Here is a 27,069-nt window from a genome sequence, read left to right on the forward strand (position 1 = left end):
GAGCTCGACAGAATAATATGATTAGCCTCCGACAGTCCACAGGGCCACCTCCCCGTGGCTCAGTTGGAGGACACTCCCCGCCCTGCTCTGCTTTCACAACTCTGCCGGGTCAAACGGCCAAAGACAAACTTCTGCCTCTCCCCCGCTTCCATCTTTTCAAAAACCCACAGTCTGTGACCCACACACCTCGGAACTCCTAAGTCGCTGTTGCAGTCTGGGCATGCTCAGTATCAGGACAGGTTTTGATTGAAAGTAAAAAAAAAAAAAAAAAAAAAAAAGCTTTGTATTATGCTGGCTCCTTCTCCTGTGTATATGGCTTGCAGAACAGGTTGCGGGGCATTCCTGCGCCCACCCAGAGGGTTTACTGGATGCCCTTGATTGTGTCTCCTTGGTATCTGTTCCCCTCTTTAGTTCACCGCCCTCCCCCAACCCTCCTCAACCCCCCTCCTCAAGTCCCTGTCCGCTGTGGGGATGGAGAGACACTAACAGAACTGGGATGGGCGCTGTTGGCTGAGCGGATCCACCTATTATTAGTGAGCCCGGATTGGCTCCTTGGCGTAGCGTACCCGAGGTGGAACCAATCACGCAGCCGGGGCTGGGAGATGATGGGCGGCCGCCTCCTCACTGGAGGGATTCCTGGAGAAGCTGCAGTGTGGGGATGCTCTAGATCGAGTACTGCCCCCACTGTCTTTCCACCTTCTTCTTCTGCAGCGGTGGCAGCAGCAGCACTTAGCAGCGGCAACTTGAGGCTGCACCCTGGGCAAGCCCTTCAGGGTGGTGCTCAGCTGAGATAGGGGCTCAGCGCCCCAAGGGGTGTGTGTAGGGTGGGGGCGGCCAGCTGGGACCAGCTGGTGGCCCTGGAAAACCTCCCACACACTCACACCCACACACCCCTTTTGTGTTGCAGGCTGCCCCTCCAAGAGCAGAGGCAGCGAGAGGACGTGTGCCTCGCGCGGGTCCGCGTGGGGAGAGCAGTGGGAACGGAGACCTGCACCACCTCCCGGTCCTCCCTCCAGGTAAGGCAGCAGGACTGGCTGCACCGCCACCGCGGTGGTGCCTGTTTGCTTGAATCCGTCCTCAAGATTTTGTTCTCAGTACACTTGGGTTTTGGTAGTGCGAGACTGAGACCTGGGGAGGGAGCTCCGGTTGGCCTATTGTGAGAAATATAATGAGACCACATGTGCATCTCCTGGAAAAGCACTTTGCACAGCGTCCGCCTGTAATTTAGAGCCTGGAGTTGATGTTGGGCATTCCCCATCTTCTTGCTCTCTCCTTCCTTCTCTCATTCTCTCTCCTCTGTCCCCCACCCCGTTCTCAATCTCTCACCCCTTTCTCTGTCTCTCTCTCGTCTTCGCCCTCCTCCCATCCTAAGCACGCACAGGGTTTCTTTCTCCTCTTGAAGAGGATTTCCTTTTCACAGAGGAGACAGGGGAGTGGTGAAGAAAGGAGAAAGATTTCTTTCCGCTGGGGTGGTGGGGGGGGGGGGAGATAGAATACAACCTCTGCTAAAATTAGAGTATAGAAAGCAATTAAACTGAATAAAGGGAGTAGACAAGCCGTCCACCCCTGGCTGTCAGAGAGAGGAAGCTTCAAGTTTGACTTGATCTTCTTGCAAGAGGCTGTATCTGTCGCTTGATTCCTTCAAATGGAACAAAAATAAACCACCGATCCAACCCACTTTCAACTGCTTAACTGCTGTTGCTTTTAAGTGCCAACCATCTGACTTTTCCTGTTTCCATCTGTCCTGTGGGGCTGCCTATTTGATATTGCCCATCAGTGGTAATGTCTGAACTTTGAGGGGTTTCTTGAGTAACAAGAATTAAAAATGAAAACAGATTATTACTTTCTTAAGGTTTTCTGGTATGGCCTTTATTTTGGGGAGGAAGGAGGCAAAAAAAATGTAAAGTTTCAAGACATATGTAAGTTACACCAGTATTATCAGGAGGCTTGGATTTCTGCTTTGAGAAAGCTAGTCTTCTAGTTATCTTTGTGTACATGTTGATTTTCACTTTCTTGAATATTAACCCTTTGGTGAAACAGAGCAAGCGCTTAACTTTTGTGTTGAAGCTACCTTTGTGTATGAATTGTCATTTCATTCTACTTTCTCCTGTTTACGTTTTATTGCCTGGATATCAAATTCATGCCTTGCCTTCTTTTCTTTAATAAGATGTAAACATGATGTTTATACAATTTCAGTACTCCATTTAGGAGGCACATGGAAGCCCAGTTGGCCAAGAATCCTCTTGTACTGGAACAAAGTTTAGAAAGTAGTGGTAGGAAGATAGTCTCAAATTTTAAAAATCTTAAAGGGAAAAATATTTTGTTCTCACATCTTATTGTAAGAAATAGAGAGCTATCAAAGCAACTATGTGTGCTGGCTGCCTGCATAATAGGTCAAGTAAAACGTACTTGTTAGACAGAGACTTGATGGCAGCTTCGGCAATTTCTAATTCCATCATCAATGATATAAGCTTTCCTTTCCTATTACTCATCAGAGACAGCTAAGTGATTACTGTCAGATGGGAGGAGGTAGAGAGAAGTGCCTAGTTGAATGTATCGGGAAAGCCTTCCAAGTGGGTCCTACATGGGCACAGAGAAGCCAGCAGATGTTAGTGTCCAGATAAATCCTTTCCTTTGAGATATCAAGTGAAATGCCAAGTCTTACAATTTTTTTTTCTGCGTCTTCACTTGGAATAAGAAAAAGAGAATCTTCTTTCTGAATTCTACCTGATCTTCCACACTCATCTATGTGCCCCAGAAAGTATTTTTTTCACTACATATCTCTAGTGTATAAGTTTCTACACCAACTTAGAAAAGAGTTGCTTTCATTTACCATCAATGTAATGTATATTATTTTCTAAACCATTTTCCGTTAGAGGCACTTGTCTCTCCTGTCTAAGTAGAGTTATCTAGAGTAATAAAAAGAAGATCTTCTTTATAAGGCTTGGACATTTAAATGCCGTTTTTTCTTTTAAATGTAGTATCTCTGTTGAAAGCTAACTCTAATTTTTAGAGGTGCCACCTTTTGGTTACAAGGACAAAAGGACAGTCACTTAATTGCCTCATCTGTGGACAACTGATTTAACAAGTTTAAACATGAAAAGATGTACAAAAAAGAAACCAACTGCTTTCCGTGTGAGCAAAATAAGATTTTCTTTGCTTGTTTCTCCACTGTCTTAGGAAAGGTAAAAGTTTGGGCTTGGTTTGTGATATTTATTTTCATTACTCTTTACAGATTGTTAATTATAGCAATGACATGTAAAAGAGATGCATATGAGTATTCATACTGCTGAAAAATTAAGATACTTTATATACTGAAAGCTAGAGCTAATTCCAATATATAGTGAGTGGATTGAGGAGAGACATTAAATGATATATTATAGGACATTATTACCCTAGTCATCCCACAAAATCTTCTAGGGTAACAATTTCATGCAATCTTCATCTTTTCTCCTTTTAAAAGAATATCTTAGTAAATCCTATTAATGTTTCAGAGCAAATATGCTAATTAGACTTTAACATTTTTATCAGAACTTAAGGTTGCTCCCACTGTACAGGGGAAATCCTAAAATACTAATTCTATGAAATACTACACAATAGAGTGTTGTTGCAGGATAGTTTTGAACTTCATTTCATAATAGAGAATATTAGTTATTCTATCTGGTCAAATTATCAGATAGTTCTAATCAAGAAATTATGAAAATGGATAACATGATAGTTACATAAGATTTGCATATTAGACTTGGTGCTAACTGAAAATAAAACTAGAATATAGTAGCTTGTCCTAATTATATTTCCAAAATGAACGAGAAGATTAATAAGTAAAATGAAGAATGTGTTAGAAATCTGAAAGTTAATTTGAACTTCTCGTTAGCCTAAAGACAGCATAGACAAAATATCAATTTGAGGTGAGTATATTAAACCAATTTTGAGTGAATTCCCAAAACATATTTTTAGAACCATCTGATCTTAAACAACTTACACGTAACCAGACAATTATATGTCTGAAATACCTATAGCTCTTATGATTTCCATTTTGTGCAACAGCCGGGAAGACACCATTAATTCCAAATTGCAACATAATATTTCTTTCCCTAATGGTAATGATTAAATGATTTGGGGAAGAGAAAGCAAAAGTAAAACAGTTTGATTACATAATGGAGCAAATTTGGTCTAATATTACAGAAAATCGAGACCAAAGTTAGACTTTCTGCCACAGAATAATATAGGTGTAGGTCTTGCCAGCATTTTGCGAAAAAATAATGCTTTCTAAAATTAAATATTTGATCCACTTGTGATTTTTAAAAATGTTTTAAATGATTTGCTTGTCATAAATACATCTGCATCAGAAGTTTAATATATGAGATGCTTCTAGCTGAATTTGTTTTTCACTGAAATTGACCAATGCTATTAAATAGGGATAAAAGTATATGGCAGTCTAAATAAATAATTTCAACTAGCATTTAAGGATATACATGCATATATATGCGTATACATATATGTATGTATATATTTTTAAATTATGTAACTTTTTCTAAAAGGATTAGAGACTAATGGATAGTAGCATATAATCTACTGAAACTAGGGAATACGCCTGTAAAAAGTACCATTCAAAGAAAGTTGACAGTGTCTTGGGGATGCTTTTGATAGTTCTTTAGTTGAAAGGATAGGACTACCCAGAGGCAAAATTAATGGGTCTAGATCCTTCCCTTTATACAGCCCCTCTATGGCTTTGGGAAGAAGTGATTTTTATATGAATCATGGATTAAAAAAACTCTCAGTACAAGAAGATGCGCTTCTGTATACAAGTAACAAGCTGAAATCGTGTTTTCACGTGATTTGGATGTAACAGGGTGATAAAGTTTCTGTCTTTCTAAGGCTTTAAGAGATTTCTTTCAACGTTTGCATAAAGGTAAACTTGTTCTTAACTTTTTACATAATTGACATGATTATCGTTGCTTTTTCCGGTCAAGGGGTATGGATTGGCATCTTTAATAATTCCTCTAGGGTGGTCAATATTTTTTCATAATATTTTTGCTAACTTGATTCAAACCCCTCCATTAAGTGTGGCCATTTTTTTAAAACAGAAATTTAATCTTTCCAAACCAAAGAAAACAGCATTTTCCTTCAGCCTCTCTGTCATTTGAAGACAATTCTTGAAGAGCTTCTTTTATATTGACTATAATCTAAACTGTAGTAGCAGGGCGTATGAACGCTGTTCGACTTGTGTGTGTTAGTAACAGGAAAATAAACTTATTTTAAATTATATTGCAGATATATTCATGCTATCTATTGCAAGTAAGAGAACATACCATCCTTTCTTGTATATATGAATAAAACTTTAACCTTTGCTTTTTTAATTAAAAAAGAAAAACTTTTCTTTTAAAGTGTACGAGGAGAAATATTGCTATGTTGTAGAAAGAATGAACAGCACAGATGCTATTTTTGTAATTTTAACTATAATTTTAGAAGTCCTATTGCAAAGAAGCCTCTTTTAAAAGTATCCATTTTCTTAATTTTGAAAACAATATTTAAGAGAGTTCTAAAACAACTTAAAACCTAATTTAGAATAAAAATTGCACCTTTACGATAGTGTTAGAAATGAATTTTCTACCATGTCTTTGAAAGATGCAAAGCAGATTTTTAAATTATTTCTGTAATTTCTATAATTTTTATATTTAGTTAAATGACAAGCTCTAATTGTTTAGAACTAGTTCTGATTCTCTTTAGGTTCATTTTTTCTCTATAAATGCACTCAATACTTGGAAGTATGTGGTACATTGGTTTCCATAATTTACCAGTAATGTATTTGAGAGGAGGTCAAAGTTCACCTTTTTGGTTACTGCTGTTGTGGAGATACAAATAAAAAATACTGGTCATTCCTATATCAGTCTCACATTTACTATGCTGAACATATTGATTATATACATGGGGAGTCATTTTGTTAAAGAGGAGCTCTGAAAAATTGTAAAGCAGATGAAGATAATAAATGCCTTCTATTTCTTAGCTGTTTGTACAAAATGGGAGCTGGAAAATGTCTGTGTAGAATGAGAATGGCCTTTTTCAGCCAGTATAAGAATCTGGTGAAACTCTTTGGTTAAGATGTAATTTCCTAATGGTCCCTCAGACAACGTTTCATCACACATACCAGATTACAACCCTGCTACAGCACCCCTGAATACTGTGCCCGAGACATTTAGCTAAGTGCCTCAGGCAGGAATTAATTTTTGGTGAAATATCCAGTTAATCAAATCCAGGTATGCTACTGAAACTTGGTTTTACCTTATCCTAATGAACCTGTTTCTCTGTTTGTGAAATGTAGCTTGCTTATAATTCTAAAATGCTTAGAGTTCAAATAATTTTTATTTTTGCAAAAGGGATTACATAAGTAAAAGGAATTGTGTGTTGTTTCCTGCAACAGATAAATGTCTTCTTTTTCTTTCTAAATAATTCGACTGGTTAATCAAGGATAAAATGCACAGAGGCACTTAAACACAAATAGAATCAGCGAGTTATTTAAACGAGAAACATTTTTATAGTGTAATTGCTTAAATGAGATGTACTATCTCTTGTCCTCCTCCAGCACACTCCTTGACTACAGCCATCTTTTCAGTCACATGGGAATAGAGGGGAAAGTGGGCAAACCCACTGCACACCTCTGCTGAGAGTTCCCTGGATGTGGCCTCCAAGGGACAGCCTCTTGTTTTTCTGTGAGGCCCATTTCCTTTCCGGGCCAACCTCCCTACCTGTCACCCCTGGCCTCACTCTAGCTTGGAAGCAAATAATTGTATTTACTAATTGCTACTTTGAGATTTGCTGGCACGTTTCATCAGCATGAAGGCAAAAGCACATGGAAAAACTCAGACAGAACCTACATATCTATACCAAACTTAGTATTAACATTTTTAAAATGTGATGTTGAATCTTATATAAGTTTTAGGATAATTGATAAAATAGCTTTTCTTTCATGGAATTTCCTTTGATTACTCACAAGTGATCCAAGCAAAAGCTGAGGTGGTTAAACCATGAATCAGTATAACTTTTTTAACTTATTAACGCCAATGGATAAAACTGAAATAATTTTTAAAAAGAATTTCAAATCCTTGGATTGGCTTTAGTCCTTCCAAAATCCACCTGTGTCTGTTATGGAGACCCTTAAACAATCACATACGTCATCCTCATAGATAATCAAGAACTAGTTTGTTTTCAGATGGACCCTCTGCATATTATCATGAAACATCACATAGGCTGCTTTTAGGATGAGTTATTGATAATTTACTTTCAGACATAATTTTATGTGAGAGTTACTGTAAGTGAAAACAACTCTACAGCATCACAGCAGTGGGCCACGCTCACTAAAATGTCGATTTAGAATCAGTTCCTCTCTCCTTGAGAAGGAGAAAGAGCCGATTGACTGTATTTTATCCCTCAAGGTGTTCCATGCACTATATTCCATGCACCATAAACGGTGGGTTGGCCTTTGTTCTTTCCCTATGAAATATGTAAACTGCTTATTTTTGAGAAAAAAAAATCACCGACAAGTATGTTTTAGACAAATGACTTGATGGCCTTTGAAACAAGGATGTGTGGTATAACACAGGTTCCTAAGGCCTAGCTGAACTCCTCTAGCAGTCAGCCTTTGCATTAGTAAGATTGTTAAGAAGAAAAGTTGACACCATTTCTCAGGAGAAAGACAAGGTAGCAAAGCATTGAATCTGTTTCTGGCTTGGAGTGTCTGCCAGATCCTGATTTACAAGGCTGGCTTTCTGCCTAATCCCTAGCATTTTCATCAGATTTGAGGAATGAATAAAGTGAACCTTTGGGCATTAGAGCATATTTCTAGAGCACCAGGATCTCTTCTATAAATAGAGTAACATCACCATCCTATTGTAACCAATGTCCAGAATCCAAGGCCGCAGCTTTTAGATTTAAATATGTATCAAACAGATCATTATATGCCTGAAAGTGCATGAGTTTTATGTGTCTGTATGCAGGAAATTCTTGTAGTAAAAGCCTAGTTAACAACATGACAAGTAATCTGTCCATTTTTAGTGGTTTTGTTAAATTATAATGTTAAATTTAAAAAGCCAAGCAATCACATTGAGATACATCTGAGTTTAATAATTGAAGAAAGTGACATTTCAACAAAAAGCTAACGTACTCCTACATTGGCCAAAACTGCCCTGCTTTTAAATTGTGCAAAAAAAAAATCCAAAAAAACAGAGTACTTGATATGCAAGTTTCCAATCTTTTTTCCCCAGGGGAACTAGATACTTTCTGAACCACTCGTAGACACCACAAAATGAATATTGATGACAGGAGAGAGCTGACTCCTTCAGGAAAAACTGGAGTAGACAAGTTCTGTTATGCCTTTGAGAATCTGTTTCATCATTGATATATTGAACACATAGCAACAGTTTATTTCTCTTGACTTCTGGACTTTTAGACCTGTATGCATTGAAGCATATTAACCACTCACTGCCAGAGTAGAAATTTGTTCAGCTCTCCAGCTAAAGGAGTTATAAGTAATTCTCTTGAATTTCCTTTCTTCTTTTGCATTCTCTTCCTTTCTTATCTCTTCCTTTCCTGCCCTCTCCTTATTCATCCTTCTTTCCTTTTTCATTTATTTTTCATATCTTAATGACTTGGCTTCCTATGGAATCACTAACTGGGAGCTTGGTACTCTAGGTCCCATACTAATCTCTACCAGCTGGATTTATTTTTTTGTCAACAACCAAGAAATTTAATTCTTAGTTTGTATATGTTTTAGGTTAGCTTCACAAAGCATATGTCTAGATAAATAAGGGAGCAGCCTCTTCATTTGTTTGTAGAATTGGCCCACGTAAATCAAATGTGCCATGATTTGAACGTTTTTAAGATCTTACATGTAAAGACTGGCCTTCTTGTAATTTCTTGAACAAAATTGATTGCAGAGAGAGAGAACAATAATGTTTAAAAGTCCAAAAAAATAAGATGTACTATTAGGCACCTTTTTCTTTTTCTATTTTGCTCTTCCAATGATAACAGTTAAATCCGTTTGCGTGACAGTTGTAAAGCAGTGTGTTTTTTAAAAAATTATATTGCCTTATTTGATTTTGATAATGAAGAGACTCTCCATTTTACAGAGTCGATAAACAAGACTCAGAAGTTAAGTTACCTGCCTGCAATTACACACGTAGGAAGCTTTATATAATTTCACCTACTAAATCATATTGCCCAACATTTAACACAGAAAAAAGTATGCTTTTTAATTCTCCCAATATATAAGAACTATTTTGCTATTTCTTATCAAAAATAAAAACAAAAATCTAACATCATGACTGAATATTGGATATTTCTTGTTTGTAGACTACATAGTCCTGTGCCACCTCCTAGGGTACACAGAGATGTGATTGGAGTAATGAGTGTTGGAGCTTTACCACAAGTTCTCCAACCTCATCTCTCATCATTTTCCTTGTTGGTACTCACACACACAACTTCTCATTGTTTCCTGAACCTAACATTTATGGAAGTTGTTGAATCTATTGATGCTTTTTCTCTTCTATTCCAAGGTAGAGAAGGCTCAGCAGGAAACATATCCAAGCCCCAATTATTATTCAACCCTGATGTGAAGTCCATCAATTGGCAAATCTTTGTATTAAGAATCAAGTGCACTTGAAAGTGAATGCCAAGAGCCATACACGTTGCAATGTGGATTAACGTAATTGACTTTCTAGCTGATCCTATAGGAGTAAACAGGAGTTCTAATTGGGAAAGGCCTATAGAAGGAATGCAAAGATTAGGGCATAGAATAGATATTTATGGGGGTTTTTGGACAAACACAGGGTAATCATATTCTTACGTTGTTATTACATCTGGCATTTTTCTGTGTACTTTCCACACTTCATTCCATTTAACAATAACCTTATGAGGTTGGTACTAATTTATCTATAATTTTTAAATGAAAAAATTGTGGAAAAGAAGTAACTTGCCAGGGTCACACAACTATTATGTAGTAAGATGTGGATTCAAACCCAAGTAGTCTACTTATAGAGCCAGCATTTAACCACAAGCAATCATATCATCATTAAGCTCCTCAGTGGCAGGAGAAGAGGAACAGATGATGGCAAAGATGTGACCAAAAGAGACTAACGAGTCTTAGGCATATTTTATCCACTTCATAATTTGAGTCAATATGACCATCATGGCAATGTGATAAAAGCATAAAACTTGAAGTCTTAGAGACCTAGGTACAAATTCCTACTGTAGCATGGTAAGCTTCAGTAAGGTACTTCACTACTAAAAGTTCCATTTCTCTAGGAAGGGAAATGTAATACTGTTTGCAAATTGTCTGGTACTCTGTTTATCAATGACAGATCTGACCATCCCTGCCCCTTTTTTATTAGTCAGGAACTCTTTCACTTGTAAAAACGCCACCTAACTCAAAATGATTTAAGAAAGAAAAAGAACTTTAGAGCTCATGTCGCCATAAATTCTGGGAGTATTCTGGATTCAGTCATAGAGGACAATGGGAAATCAAACCATACAATCAGGACCAGGCTTACAGACCTTACCCTTACCCCCTCCCCAACTCCCATGTTAGTTCTACGTTTCTCTGCCATTGCTTTATTTAGAGTCAGGCTCTTTCTTTACAGTGGCAAGAATGTTCTCAGTTACTGTAGGCTTATGTAAGAAATTTCCATGTAAGGAGAGCATCTTTTTTTCCCCAAAATTTCCAGGATAAGCTTGCTTGGAACAACTTGACTCACTTGCCCTGAACCTATCAGTATGGTGAGGGCTATAGAATGTAGTATTTTTCTAAGCTGGACCTTGCATCATCCCTGGATTTGAGAGTTGGACATAGAATCACTTAACTACAGGGAAAGAGAGTTCTGCTGTTACAAGAAGGAAATGATTAGATTTAGGGCAGGCAAAAGCAACAAATGCCTACCTCATAAGGTACAGGCACTGAGCCATCAGAAAGGATGCCAGCTGGCCTTAATGCTGGGGCAGGCTCCTGGAGGGCTCTCATTGTTCCAGGCGCTAGCTCCTTAGTTGATGAATCAAGGGAAGATCCATGGAATTCCAGGGAAAGGTTGATAGTCATTGAGGAAGTGGAGATGAGCAGCACCCAGAAGGCTTGAAGCAATGGCTGTTTACAAACAGGTGCAGAAGTGTTCAATAATTTAACAATCGGTGTGACTATACTAGTGTCAAAAGCCTGAATATCAGAGGCTGAGGGCTGAATTGAGTGTCATTTAACTCTGGTTGGGTCTCTGCCTTGTTGGCCTGGGCTTCCTCTTTTTTAATGCAGTGGGAAGATACTTACAGGAATTGAGGATTCTCAGCTCAGTAGAGCTGAGAGAGCCAACTGAAGCCATGTATAGGGCCACCCGTGTACATGTCAATACTTCAAATTTTTGTTAGTTTTATGTAAGAGGGGGTATTTCCAGGAGTTTATAAAGTTTTATTTTATAATTGCCCTAGCCACCTATGTGTTGCTACAGATGAAACAGAATAAATTTGCACAGAAACACTATACATTTTCTCCTTTCTATTCCCCAGATTCCCAAGGGGAATTATTTAGGAATAATGTATTTTTCCAGTAAGTGCCATGATGTGCCTCTTACATGCCAGGCCCTGTTTTGGATGCTGGGAATACAGAAGCAAACATAGCAGATGAGTTCCCTGCTTTTAGGGAGCTTGCGTTCTAAGAAAGGAGGCAAGCAATTAACAGCAACAACAAGAAAACATGACTAAGCTCATTTCAAATAGTAAGTAATGCTATAAAATAATAAAACAGCTAATAAATAAAAAAATACTATTAGGGACTCTGGTCAACCAAAAACATGCAAGTTAACACATAAAAGGAAAAGGATCCAGATCTGTAAACATCAGAGGAGGAGCACTGTAGACAGAGGAATGAGTTTGGCCTACTTAGGGAAGAGGCAGGACACCAAGTGTGGCCCAAGTATAAAGATACTGGTTTCATGAGTTTTACCTTGCTTTCCTATTTTAATTAAAAACATTCTTAAGGAAATTATCTTAATAAAAACATTATTAAGGAAATTTTCAAAACAATATGATCACACATAACCAACATTATTTAAATGTACGTGGGGGCCGGTGGCTCATGGGTTAAGTTAGCACGTTCCGCTTCAGCGGCCTGGGGTTCTCTAGTTCGGATCCTGGGTGCGGACCTGGCACCGCTTGGCAAATCATGCTGTGGTAGGCGTCCCACATATAAAGTAGAGGAAGACGGGCATGAATGTTAGCTCATGGCCAGTCTTCCTCAGCAAAAAGTGGAGGATTGACAGCAGATGTTAGCTCAGAGCTAATCTTCCTCAAAAAAAAAAAAAAATGTATATGGTATCTAGCTTCTGTGTAATACGTTTCCAGTCTGTGTTCACATGCTCACTTTTTTTATGGTTACAATCATGGAACACGTATTCTCTCTACCATGACTTTCAAAATGGCTTCTCAGGTGTCTTATAGGTGTATACTTTCATCCTTTATTTTTATCTTTAGAAGAGTAGCTCATTTTCTTTTATGGCATATATTCCTTAGAAACTTTCGGTATATCTTTTGCTAAATCTTAATAACCTTTCTTCTTTTGCCCTCATTTCTAAGAGAATTGAACACAGGGCCTACCCCCAATTTTATTATTTCTTTGAATTTAAGTGAACACCTTGGCTTTTTATCACGGTAATGATTTTTTTCAATGTAATTTCCTTTTGAGTATATATTTGATTATATCCTACAAAACTCTAATTTAGATTTTGAAACAAAAGTAAATAAACACTGAAAACATAATGAAACAAATCATTTTGTGTCGATTATCATTTAGACAACACAGGTCTCAGAGCATTTACCGGAAATTATTTTTCCTCTATCTAGCTTCATATCCTGGTTTGAAGAACTCAATAACCCAAGTCTACGTCGGTCACTCTATGATGGTAAACTACGTGCTTACAGAGGCTTATTAGCTTTTGTGAGACTGCAGTGCCACTCAACACGCTGCAGCAGTAATGAAGTAATAATTAAGCGTCAATCTTAAATGGCCCTCTTTTTTTCCCTAAGATTCCTATGGACAATATACTCTGATAATAACATATTTTGAAAATGGAGATTTCTTTGCTGAATTCACACAAAACCACCTCGATGTGAATATAGCAAGAGCATTATAATGGACTATATGGTCAATAAGTGATATGCTCCATGTTTTCCTTATCTGTGGAACCAAGGCTCTTTTGTATCCTAAATATTTTATGTCTTGGTACGTATATACATATAGACTTGTATATATGGTATATTTTGATTTTTTAATATGTCTGATCACTAAATGTGAATTTTTCAGGATTTTGGAATTTTTTTTTTATCATCTCTGACTCTCCAGTGCCTGACATAGGAAGACAGCATTCTATAGAATGTTTATTGAATGAGTGAATGAATCCACTAAATCTACATTTTCCAGCATTTTTGAATGACATCCAAACTCAGTACACAAACACACATACACACAATATGAACAAAAGTTCTATGAAATATTTCTTACTAATGATTCATTCTGATGCTTCTTTTTCTACCTTTTATTTCTACCTTGTTAAAAATTACTGGTTATGACCAACTAGGTTAATGTTTCAATCTACCAATGGGTAACAATTAATAGTTTTTAAAACAGTTCCCTAAAAAGTACTACCAATTTTCAAAGAATTATAGCACATTTAAGATCTCATTAAGCATATGTAAGGATGATATAATGGATATACAGAACTTACAATGGCTTATTTTCAATATAAGGAACCATCATACTTTAAATGCATGAAATTTAGTAGAATTTCCATACCAAAACTGTAACGCCTGTGCATATGGGTGATTTTATGAATTTGAACTGTCTTTTTTTTTAAAGCCTACAATGAATCCAGCACTGTTGCTGTTAATTGGTCATTCTCAATCAAGCAGATACATGTTGATCTGCTACCTTCGGAGGAATTCAGTTAATAGCCATTCGTTGTAATCACTGTCAGTTAAAAGCTATTAAGCTTTCTTTTTGTTGAAACGATATCAATACATTGCACTTCTTTTTCTGGTTATGGATAAACTTTCTTGTAGAGTAGAGGAAGATATGCAGATGTGATAGGAGAGTATTTCTCTTCCTTTAGAGTAGTGAGTAGGGAACTAGTCTGTGGAACCAACACATAGTGAAGACTGAGCATAAGTATTTAGAGTTCTTTGTTCAAATTTAAAAACAAACAAATAATATGAAAACCCTCAACCTGTCACTAACTTCATGATGTGGGGATTTTACTAGATGACATCTCTGACACCTTTGAGTGCTAACATGTGAGGCTCTATAATTGACCATGATATTTCCCTGCAAGGTAATTAGACGTACAAGTGATCCAGCGTATAAATGCTCCTTCGCTTCCCTATTATCCTTGTGAGTTTTCTCATAAGGGTGGATAAGTTTGGAGATTTTGTCTTCAGTCTTTTAGTCATTCATCAGTCTGCTCAAAAATATTTAAAGAGCACAAACTCCCAGACACTATCAACCATCCGTAGAAAAATAAAGTACAGTCTAGTTAGGAGAGACATCATATGCAAGTTGTGATAATATACTCGTGCTGTGAGCATGAAACACCCAGGATAGGGTAGGATATGTTGTAGTAACAAACAGAAATCTCAGTGACTTAAACACTGAAGCCTATGTCTTGCTCATGCTACATAATCACTGCGGATCAGTGTGTGTGGATGTGGGAGGGGCAGTGGGAGGTCCTCTGATTTACATAGTCATTCAGGGACTCAGAGTGATAAGCGTGTCAATACTTATAACATGGTCCTCTCAACATAATGTTTAAGGATTCATTGCAGTTGGGAGGAAAGTCCTGGAAGTTTTCTCATCAGCAATTAACTACTTTGACCCTATAAGAGACATATATAATCTCTGGTCACAGACCATTAACCAGATCTAGTCTACATGGCCTGTAGTTACAAGAGCATAGGAAATACAATACCCCCCACTGCAACCCCAGGCTTAGAAAGAAGATACCGCCAAGTTCTTGAAGCCTCTTCTATAAGTTTCAACAGGAAGTGCAAAGCTTTTTGAAAGCACGTGAGAGTGAATGATCAATTAGTCAAGACAGCAGTGGCATCACAGAGGAGGTGATGGGTGAACTGTACTCTGAGAGACCTTTGTATTGTGAAATGCTTAGTTCATTCTTTAATGAAAGCTGCTTTTTTCTTTACTTCAGTCTCAAACAATGGATATGTATTTGTTTAAGAACGCCAGCACTCCTGGCAAATTTGGAGGGTGAACTGAATAATTTGTGTCTTATAGGGGCCCTGACATGTAATGCAACTGCCAATTTAACAGATCTATTTTGGTGTCCACCTCAAATTCACTACATCCCAACCTGAACTCATTCCTTCACCAACAAATCTAGTCGTTCCCCAAAGTCTTTGATCTGAATGAATGATTCCACCAACCATCTAGTTGTGTTATCTAGAAACCTGGGAGTCATCTTTGTTTTCACATGTCTCTCGACCTTAACCCCAAATATAAAATATATGATGTCTTGATCATTTTTAGCTCATAAATATCTTTTAAATCTGTGTACTTTTCTCTAGCTCTATTGCCACACCACAATCAAACCAACTTGCCTTCTCAATTCTACTGTTCTTAACTTGACTTTGAAGTCCATGCAGTATGTGGCTACTGCTAGTCACCAGCCTAATTTCTCATATTGTTCCTCTCATTCTCATGCTCTTGCCACATTGGTCTTCTTACAAGTTTTTAATATTCAGAACTCCTTGCTGCCTCAGGACCCTACTATATGCTGCTCTCTATGCTTAAGAGTACTGTGGAATATATCTACTATTGGCAGACGCTAACTTTGAATTCAGGAATGTAATGTGGCTGGCTGCTTAAAAATAAGTTTTTATTATTTCTATCTGAGTAAATGTTCAGTTTTTCCATGTTATAAGAGTATGAATATGTCACTTTGCAAAATCACTGAAGAACTGTCAAGAATTGGCAAACTCTGTGTGGTAGAGAGGGATTTGAACATTGAAATTTTTTTATGTTTTGGGAAACCCTAAGTAGAGTTTAAGTTTGAAGATATGGAATACTTTTTCTGCTTTTAAAGAAGAAATGTATTTATAAATTCATATCTTACAGTTGAGAATACTAATGGGACTAAATTTAATTGAAGGAAATCTTAAGTGGGATGTAGAGAGGTGCTTTAAATATATATTGCTAAAATTTTAACCTTAGGATTTTTTTCCAATTGTTTTGATAATGTATTTTCTCAAGCTCATAGCATCACAGGTTTTTGTTTGTTTCTTTTCTTTGTAATGGGAACACTCTGTGATCTTACACCCTCTGAGTGCAAAAACACATTTTCAGAAAATATCTGAAAAAAAATGCAGTGAAAAATAAATCTTCTAGCTAAAGATAAAATAGTGAGACTATAAAAGAAATACAAGCTGATACAGGGATTTTAAAAATTATCTGAGTACTGATTACTCATTTGAGAATAACCATATAAAAATATGAGATTTATGGGTATATTTCTGTACTTTTCTTCAAACAGTAATGCATTAAATTGTAAAATTGTGGCAATGAAGAATTAATGTTTATCATCACAATGCAAAAAATCATATAGATCTTGAGTGCTCTGTGAGTGCAGGAACCATTTCTATGTTGATTCCAGTGATATCCTCAGTGTCGACCGACCTGGCGGGGCTTAGCAGTTACTAAGTAAACACTTAAAAATCTTTGGTGGATATTGCTGGATGAATCATCCTTATTGAAATTTCTTTTCATTTGTTTCTTATTCATTTCTGTTTGTCTTCAAACTAATATAGTAACTTGATGTGTGGCCTTGGTAATAAGCATCTTCATGAGCTGGAATTAGTTATAGTCGACTCTCATTTTCATACAAAGTGAAATATGACTCCCTTCTTTTATGAGTCTTTACTTCCCTAGAATAAATCAGCCAAGTAGCTCATTGTTAAGTTCCAAGTGAATATGTGCTAATTTAAATGTTCATTTTGTGATAGATAATTAGAGTGAAAACATGTTATATAATAATATATTCCAATTCCACTGTAATGGGACCACTATTTTGTATGATCTGGGTCAATACTAACTGTCTTTGAAACAGAGAATCCTTCTTTTGCTTTCCCTTTGCCCTGTCACCTCCTCACCACCTTTTTTTCTTTCTCTGTTTTTAACCATTTCCCCATAAATCTCTATCGTATTCAAAGCACAGAGGGATTCTATTGCTGAAAAACAAAGATATTCTTTGTATAGATTTTCAATTGTATATTTAATACTTTACATTGGAAACTGGTAGTTTTTAGAAAAGTATGATTTATTGCTAGTAAAGAGCAATATTTTTAAAGAAGTACTTTAACTTCGTTTTTAAATGAAAAAGTATTCCATAAAAATATTTTCAATATTCAAATAATCCAAAAATATATGAATTGAAAAATGTCTTCTTTCAGACCCCTTGATATCATCCCAGAGGCAACCACTGTTAACAGCCTCTTAAATCTCCTAACAGAAACGTTAAGTGCATGTGGGAACAGACATCACATTTAAAATCAACGTTTTAATATATACACAATATTCTGCACATTTAAACTTATTAGATGGCTGTATTTTTGTTTTTTAAATATTGGCACCTGAGCTAACATCTGTTGCCAATCTTCTTTTTAAATTCTGTCTTCTTCTCCCCAAAGCGCCCCAGTACATAGTTGTCTATTCTAGTTGTGAGTGCCTCTGGTTGTGCTATGTGGGACGCCACCTCAGCATGCATGGCCTGATGAGCTGTGCCATGTCACGCCCATGATCCGAACCAGTGAAACCCTGGGCTGCCAAAGGGAGAGTGCGAACTTAACCACTCGGCCACAGGGCCGGCCCCAGATGATTTGATTGATGTTGGATAATATCTTATTTTATACAAACTACAATTACTTTGTACATTGTATATTTTATATATTAGTAAGAGTTATATCTACTACTTTTGGGGTTAATGTAACATGAAATAAGTCTATAAAATTATATTAATTGCAAGTGATTCAGTTTAAGCTAATTTAGTTTTATGATTTTAAGTATTTTCTGTTATAATTTGTAATGATTATAACAGTATACATAAGACATATTAAATGATTTTATAGATTTGATCATATTTAAGGAATTTTATAAAGTTCCACTTTTCTCATATTGCAAAGTATTCTTGTGTTAGATATTATTTTCATCAATAATTATCATTAGACATCATAATCTTCTGTAGTATTTTTAATGTTTAAGTTCCCTTTAATGTTCAGATACTATTATAAGTAAAATTTTATAGTTGCATTTAATATGTCTTTGGTTTGGAGCTGCAATATGTTAACTTAAGGATTTTAAAATATTTCAGAATATAAAATTCTTAAGAATGATCTTGCACATTTTAGCTACACGACAAATATTGTAAAGCAAAAAGAAAGAATATGGAAGATGTTTGAAAGAATATGAAGTTTTTAGCAGGTCTTTACAAAATTTGTTAGGTTTAATAATAATATTTTACGTGTAAGAGAGCTTTAATTACATGCCAGGTGCTATTCTAAGCATTTTTGTGCATTACTCATTTACTCCTACTTCAAACCCTCTGTGAAGTTGGAACTATCATTATGCCCATTTTGGAAACAAGAAAATTAAGGGTCAGAGAAATGATGCTATTTGCTTACAGTCATATAGTTGGGACTCAGTGTGGCTTTAGAGCCAATAGGATCTAGATCATTTTTTCTTTCATTAATTCAAAAAACTGAACATTAGCTCAAAATTATTCATTATCAATAACTTCTAGCCTTCAAAGAGCTTCTCATTTAGTCGGGGCAGAAAAGAAGTAAGTGGAGAAAAGAAGGAAAGGGGAAAGGAGAGAGGGAGGAAGGAATGAAGGGAAGGACTTTGCTGGTAATATATTTTACCTTGGTAAGTGTTATCAAAAACAGTCAACATAAAAAAAAAAACAAGGAAAGAAAGTAGGGAGTGCCAGTTGGGGACATAAAGACAGAATGCATTTTTAAATAGAGTAGTCAGTGAAGGTCTCATTTGAGCACAGATCTGAAGGAGATGAGGAATTGAGCTTCGGTAAGACGTGGGACCACGCCTGGTGACTTGAGGAAAGCAAAGAGGCCATTGTGGACCTGGTGGAGCGGGCTGAGAAAGCACCGGAAGCTTATTTCAGAGAGCTAGCACAGGGGCAGATGGGGTACGGCACTGGACTGACTTTGGCTTTTATCCTGAATGATGGGAAACCGTTGGAGAGTTTTGAGCAGAGGGTAACATGTTCCAACTTAGATTTTTTTAAAGGGTTATTTTGAATAAAATGTTCTTGCTAGAATAGACTGAGTGGGGCAGGGGTGGAAACAGGGAGAAAATTTGCTCTTTGTAAGTTTGTTTGAAACAAAATTTCCCCATACCTTCCCTCTCTGTGTTTCCTGATTTTGTGGCCTCTAAGTACGTTAAGGGAGCAGTGGAAAGCTCAGGAATATGTTACCACGGAATATTTATAAAAAATGGGCTTAACTTCGATCATACAGCTAGAGCTTATCAAAACACTGATTTTATTTTATTTTTTTAACATTTTATATGTACATTTCCCAGCCATCTTGCCATCTAATTCATTGTCTTGGGATAAGTAGATAAAAGTTGGGCTAACTTCAAGGCATCTGGGAAAGTGGCAGAGAAAAATCTCTCTTTTTTTTTTCTATGCTTGAAAGACTTACTAGTGCACTCTCAAACCGAAGAGGAAGAGAAGCATTAAAGTTTCATGAATATAGAGTGAGCGCAATGGTTCTAAAAGCCATATTCCATGAAATACCTGGATTGGCATTGCTTTTCAAGAAAATTGTTTTTCGACAAAACGCTTTCGCTTTTCACTATTTTACATTTAATTTTTCACTTTAAACAAAAATATACGAATGTCAACATTCCAGATAACACCCACTCTGCTGAAGGCTGATTTTGAAAGTTATAAGATATTTGATGTAATTCTCTAAAATTAACCGTCACCTAAATGTTGTTTATCATAGTCAAATGCATAGCAACAAATTAAAAGATATTTATAACGCTTATAGCTGTGATGATCTATATTTTAGTCAGTATATATTCCTGTCAGCAAATATTTTTCTGTTGCTTACTATGAAAGAGCATTCAGCCAGATAATCCAAATTTTTTTAAAGGCTTTGTTTTTTCAAGAATAATATAATATAGTTAAAGAGCTAAGAAGGATCCACAAAATACTTTCAGTGAAAAGCATAAGATTGTGTATTATTTGTTTCTAAAGTAAAGAAAATGGATATTTAAATAAAAGACATGATGGATAAAGGAATATAAGCTTTTTAAGGTTAAGTCCTTCAACAAGACGTTATGATCTGTAAGTGGTATTTAGTCATGTGATCTCAGAGCCTCACAACGCCAGCTGGTGGAGCTGAGACAATGATTGCCTCTGACACTTGCACTTTCTACCTTTTTAAAAAAATTTTATTTGATATATAATTTTTTCAACATCATCAAGAGTACTCTGCTCCCTGTTATTGGTACTTGAGGTCATCCAGTTCTGGCTGGATAGCAGCTATGTGTTTTTTGTTTTTTGGGGTTTGTTTTTTTTAGGGATGTTAACCCTGAGCTAACATCTGCCACCAATCCTCCTCTTTTTTACTGAGGAAGATTTTCTACCTTATGATAGAGTTGTTTGTGTATATTGTTTACCTTCCCTATTATGACAGGAGCTCCTTGAGAGTAGGGAGGATGTCTTAATTGTCTTTGTGTCCCAAACGATATCTTTCCTGTAGTCAGTATTCAATAATTATTTACTGATTGAATGAAGAACATGCTTTCTTCTAAGTGGTTAAAACATAAATTTGATATCTCGACCTTTTATTGGGAGAACAGGTTACTATTGCTTGTTTGAGAGTGCTTATTATGTTTCTCAAAAGTGATATTCTTGACTTATTGAAAGAAATTTTACCTTTTTGAAATGGAAATGTTTAAAAATAAGTAAATTTTATTTCCAAAGAGGATTGTTCAAGTTTTATACTCAAAAAATATTAGTAGAGTGTTTAAACTAAGTTATGTTGAGATTATAGTTAGTAATCAAACTTATTTTATGAGAAAAGTGAGGTGCTAATTTGTATCATTAGTAGTTGTAATAAAAAGTATAAATTAGTAGAACCTCAGATATAAAAGCATTTTTAAAGTCTTTTATTAAAATAGGTTTTTTTTTCAATTTTTGTGGCTTGAGAAGATTAAGTATTGCTCTTGAATACAGAAGACTACACTTCGGGCTGTAAAGTAGATGTAGGTAGATTGCTTGCATTTCAGCTCATCTTTTCCATCTTACTTTCCTTTCTGGGATATGCTTGTGTACAATGTCCTGGGTAGGTGGATGGACTCATCTCCATGTTTTAAGCTTTAATGAAATGTATTCAAGCTGCTGAGATAATAAAACATATTCGATTTTCTGAGAGATAATTCGTGTAAAGTGATTAGTATGGTGCTTGACACAGAGAAATGTTCAATAAATGATAATTATATCTATAATGGTTATTATTCTTAGTAATCTTGTTGGAGGTGTGCACTTTTTGAAATGTTTCAGAAATCACTTTTCCAATTACCTTCTGAACTCTTCTCTACCTTCCCCAGTTCAACCTGCCTCTGCCTGGTGATTGGTTAATATCTTTGGTAGCTTCTGAGTCATTCTTCACAGGAAACCAGGGGTGTGATTTGCATTCCAGCATATCCTCCCCCTTCCTCCTGCTCACTGTCACTTCTATTTTTACTTTGGAGCACAAGGTTCTTTAAGGCATCCTGTATTCTAAGGCTTCCGTCCTCCACAAATATACTACCTTCTTTTCTATAAAAAATGTGTGCTTGGTTAACAAATTTTTACTAGAAAAAGACAGCTGTAGCTAGATTAATACCTAAGGCCAAAGCTTTTATTTTTCCCTAAATCCCCTACTCTTCCCGTCCTTGCACTGACTATTATCATTTTTCTGCTCCAGTTCTCCCTGAGTCCCTGGTCCAGTTCATTTTGTTAAACCAATCAAAAATGATTTGAGTACCTATACTCATTGACAAACTTGTATTGCATTCCTTCTTTGTCCAGGGATGTTTGTTAAACACTAATTCAGGATATGTTATCCTGGCACCTATGTTCTCTGAAATTATATGCAAAATGTGGTGTATACATTTGCATTTGCATTTTGGGGGGCAATATGCTCATAGCTTCCACCAGATTGTCAAAGGATGAAGATGCCAAAAAGATTAAGATTCACCAAGAAGAGTGGGAAAAATGCATAAAACATATTCCTCTGGTTGAGGAGCTTGCAATATGAGTGAAATTGACACAGTAAATGGCAGTATAAAAACAAAGGTGAAGCAGTGTACAATACAATAGGTTAGAAGAGAAAAATTACTTAGTAGTGTTACTTAGCAATAAATTGGAGGGAAGGACTGGGACTTGGTCTGGGTTTAGGAATAGGTTACTTCTTAAAGTTTCATGGGACTTCCATTGAGGCGGAAAGAGCATGAGCAAGGCTTTGAAATTAGTATTGATTAGAGTGTTTGGGAAGATAATAAAGAGCTTATGTCTTGAATGATATTGGTTTATAAAGAAGAAATGTTATTGAGTACATGAGATTTTAATAATTCCCATGGTTTAAAATGATGAATAGTAAAAAGACGCATGATAGATTATCTTTTAGCTGGTCTCACTTAGATTTAAAAACATTTAGATTCTGAAAACTTTAAATATGCTTCAAGAATTTTTTTGTAAAATAACCAAGTAATGTTCAGCATGATATATCTTTAAGAAAGACACTGTGATACATTTCACAAAGACGCTAAGTATAGTTCTTCAATAGCAAATTATGTTGTAGCAGTTTGCACTGACCTAGACTGCATATATAAATTTCAGTTTTCTTAAGTGTATTCAGTGCATTTTGTTTTGGGGCTTCCATTTTATCCAATCAGAAGGAAAAAAATGTTCAAATTTCATGGCTTAAGAGAGTAGACATCTTCATTTGAATATCACAGTGTTATCTCCAAATTAATATAGCTTAAACTGGACTGTTCATGACCCTCTTCTTCCTTCTATTCATATCATCTTGCTTTTCTTTCCCTTCTTTTCCAAGCTTCATAATTTCTATCAATTGCAGTGAACCTTTCATTCCCCAACTCATTTATGTTTCCCCAAATTGACCCCTTCTTCCTGGAACTCTTTCTTCATCTTCTCCTTATACCATATTTTTTTGTCTTCACTCCCCACTCTACTTGTATTTCCATCACCTCTGATCTCCTATCCAGAGTCAGACTCTCTTTCCTTTCCATCAATTTAAATCTTGTCCTATCTTCAAGGTTTAGCTAAAAAACTATCAGCTAGATTTAAATAAGAACTACGCAAAACTAATCATGGTACTTCTAGATCTTAGGAATGTAGATAGTATCCTATTTTATACTATCTTTTTCTTATGGATTTTTTTAGAACTAATTTTACTGATTTTTCATGGATATGTATGTTACTTACCTTCCACCTGAATTGTAAGCTTCTTGATGGCAGGATCAAGTCTCTTATTGTTGGTTTTTTGTTTGTTTGCTCTGTTTTGTTTTCACCCATCAGATCATTTAAGCACAAAATGGCCTTTAGATATATAGTTATTTATTAAAACATTGGCAAGATTTTAGGAGGCAAGTGACACATAATCAACCAACATACATTGTAATTTATGATATACAATGCATTTCCCACATGCTTTTCCTCATTTACTAATCACAACAATACAATTATATATCATTATTTTCATTTTGCAGATAAGGAAACAGACCTGGTAAGGAATAGCAAACTATTAAATGGCTGAGCTGAGCATTAAACTCAGTTCTTTTGGTCTATACCCAGCTTTCCATGTTACCGTAGCTGCCTTCTGAGGTTACATTTTGTAAAAGAAAGTTAAAGACTGAATAGTTTCTAATGTCTGTTTGATCAAAGGGAAATAGATCTGGAACAAATTTGTAGAGATAGCTGACAAAAGTTCTAGATGTTGCTGACTTTTAAAGTAGTCACCACGAAATGAGGGTTAATTGGTGATTACTTATATATGGAAGAAGGCATTTTGAACAGCTTTTTAAGGTGTAAAACTTGAAGATAACTCAGAACATGTAGGGTGAAAGGAGACTTGGTCATAAATGCCCTGGAAACATGTGACAGTTTGAATTATGCTCAGGAAGAAGGTCACAAATCACTGCTTCAGTGATATCCCATAGGCAGTCTTTCCTCTCTTTAAAAGCTAAGTAGTAGGTATCAAAATAAACAAAGCTCAAAATGAGATGCATCTCATCTCACACGTGTCTTCTTAGATCCACAAAGCCAGTGCTGTTAAGCTTAAGTGCTGAGAATTATTCAAAGAAATTGTCCTATGTGTGACAAAAACTCAAGAGAACTATGAATAAGTTAATAGCTATATCATGACTTTATACATTAGCAGTTTTCCATTCTGTTCCTTGTGATGTATTTTTCTCTTAGCGCTTAAGGATCAAGGGTTGAGGTCTATCTGGTTTCCTTCCTTCCCCGCCTTGTACAATCTACCTGAACTCTAGAGCTGGTGGATCCTCACCAAGCTTGAACTATGCTAAATGGCTTAAATGAGACAGCACTTTGCAAGGTTTCATAGAAACCAGATGGGTTCCTTAACCTCTTGGATTTGCTAATATGGAAAACACTATCTTTCTCTGTTTTTAACATGAAAACAACCTACCTTGTGCTAATTTTTAAAATAGTAACTTTATCATTTCTCAAATTAGAGTACATTTTGAATTTTGCACATAATACTCCTCGGCAATTAGCTTAGTCACACACAACCCGGGCATCAGTAATTGCTATTAAAAAATTTTAAACTGTTTTTCAATAATATAACTATAGGGAAAATATTTTAGCAATACAAAAAATTTACCAATGTGAACCCCAAATAACTGGTTTATATCCCCTCTCCCCATCTGCCTGCACACACATTTTAAAATAAGTGCCAAAATCTTTTAAATTTTGATAGATAGAAGACATGGATCTGCCACAGAAGATAGCATTCATTTCATTTTTCTGGAGATATGATTTAGAATTCAGTAAAAGAAAAATGCATACTAAGAAACTAGGCAAAGGAAAGTCAAGATCAATTTGGTATTTGTATTTGATTTAGCAACATATTTTATCTCCCAAAATTATCCCAAGGAAGAAAGTTTGATGGCAAATAGCAAGGAAGAGGAGAGTTATTTTGGGGAATTTCACAACATTTTTGAGATAACTAGATATGAATCCTAGTTGGTGAAAAGTCACTTTAACAGAGAAAATACAGACAAACGTAAGTCAAATTCTAAAACTGAAAATATAGAAAGTCTAAGTGTTATTATAATGTTCTTATTATGATTTGTGTTCATTGGTAACTAAATTGCGCAACTAAGTTGATATGACGATAATCTTTGCCATGGAAAGCGTTTACCAAGTTCTCCTAGGATTGTGCAGATAAATGAATGACTGCCATTACTGCGATCAGTATGAGTGCACTGACCCTAAGCAGACAAATGAAAACCAATTCCAGACTGTTTGTGGTCAGTTGCAACATCAAAAGCAAGAGAGATTAATAGTAAATGACAGCCCACTTCTTCAAATCTGCTGATAATGATTCTTGCCTTAATTTTTTTTTGGCTTTCCATTGACTGATTTACCAGAATATATAGATTGTTAACACTGACAGTAAAATTATTGAGCATCTCTTATTTCTGAATATAATAATATGCATACTTCTGAATGAAACTTTTTAAAAGTTTGTAAGATTTTATTTCAATACTAGGCATAATTTTCAAAGCCAGCTCATGCAGGCACATATATTCCTCTCCATCTGTATTGAAGAAAAGGAAAGTCTAAGTACCAGCATTCACTGCATACTCAAAAATAAAAAGCTTGAAAACTTAGATACTCATGAGATCCATGCTATAGGGGGATGTTATAGAAAAGCTGAGTCAAAGATATTAAGACTTCTACCTGAATAAAATTTAATATATTGTGATTTCTGCTAAAACTAGGATGATGATGTGTTATTGAAAACAAACTTCTCTTAGGTGAAACTGAAACCTAAGCCTAAAGGTAGGTTAGAGACTGGATTTATCTCCTGTTATATAGATAATAACCAAAACAAATGAACAAACAAAAACCATGGTGCATTGTTAATAAATTAGAAATGAATTTAATACGTTCTGTTTAGACATGTGTTCCTGTCCTAACCAAAGCAACGATATAAAACATAATAAAGTGCCCTCTACGTTTCTCCTCAAGACCTCAATTTTCAGGGACCCTCATGCACATAGACCCTTCCAAGGTCTTGCGGGAATAGGAAGGCAAGCAGTGAACATGTTTTTGGTAAAATTTGCAAAAGTAAGATATTTTAACCATAACTAGTGAGATTACTGTGTTCTTCCCCCCTAACTTTGTATTCATATGGATTTTATTACTTTTTCTTCAAAAGGGTCCTCAGAATTGTACAAGTGTCAGGAAATTCAACACCTGGAACTGCTCCTATATACTTTCCCTCTGCCTAGAACTCTCTTCCCTCCATCCCTGCCTATTAAAACCCTACCTAATATTCAAGGCCTGTCCTGAATACCTCTGTCTCTATGCAGGTGTTCTAGTTGTTTGCAGCACTTTAGTCACATCTGTCTTCAGTGTTAATCTTACTCAGCCTTAATTTATGGTATACAGTTTTCTTGCTTTTGGCTTCAGCCTACCACTTAGACTGACGGAGACTCGTTCCCAAGCTCATGACTTCCTAATTATGTGACACCAGGCAAGTCACTTATTTTCTTGCTCCATCTGAGCCTCATTCCTTCACTATCAAATGGCATTAAAATAATAGTACTCTCCTCATAGACTTGTTGTCAGAACTAAATGAGATGATGCTTATTAAGTTCTTATTGGAAAGTTTGAACAATAGTAAAAGCTCAAGAGTTGGTTCTTAAAATTATGACTATTTACATTTGAATTTATCACATACCCTTCT

General features: G+C 36.0%; 1 protein-coding gene across 10 annotated transcripts in view; it reads left to right on the top strand.

The window, feature by feature from the left end:
- The first annotated feature begins 478 nt into the window (after positions 1-478).
- SYT1 (synaptotagmin 1) overlaps positions 479-27,069 on the top strand; it is a 518,336-nt gene continuing 491,745 nt past the window's right edge. For all 10 annotated transcript variants that reach the window (XM_070254462.1, XM_070254465.1, XM_070254461.1 and 7 more), the window contains exon 1: positions 479-1,016. The gene's annotated coding sequence lies outside the window, so the exon portion shown is untranslated. The remainder of the gene's footprint in view (positions 1,017-27,069) is intronic.

This window comes from Equus caballus, chromosome 28 (genome assembly GCF_041296265.1).
Source record: "Equus caballus isolate H_3958 breed thoroughbred chromosome 28, TB-T2T, whole genome shotgun sequence".
Lineage (NCBI taxonomy): Eukaryota > Metazoa > Chordata > Mammalia > Perissodactyla > Equidae > Equus > Equus caballus.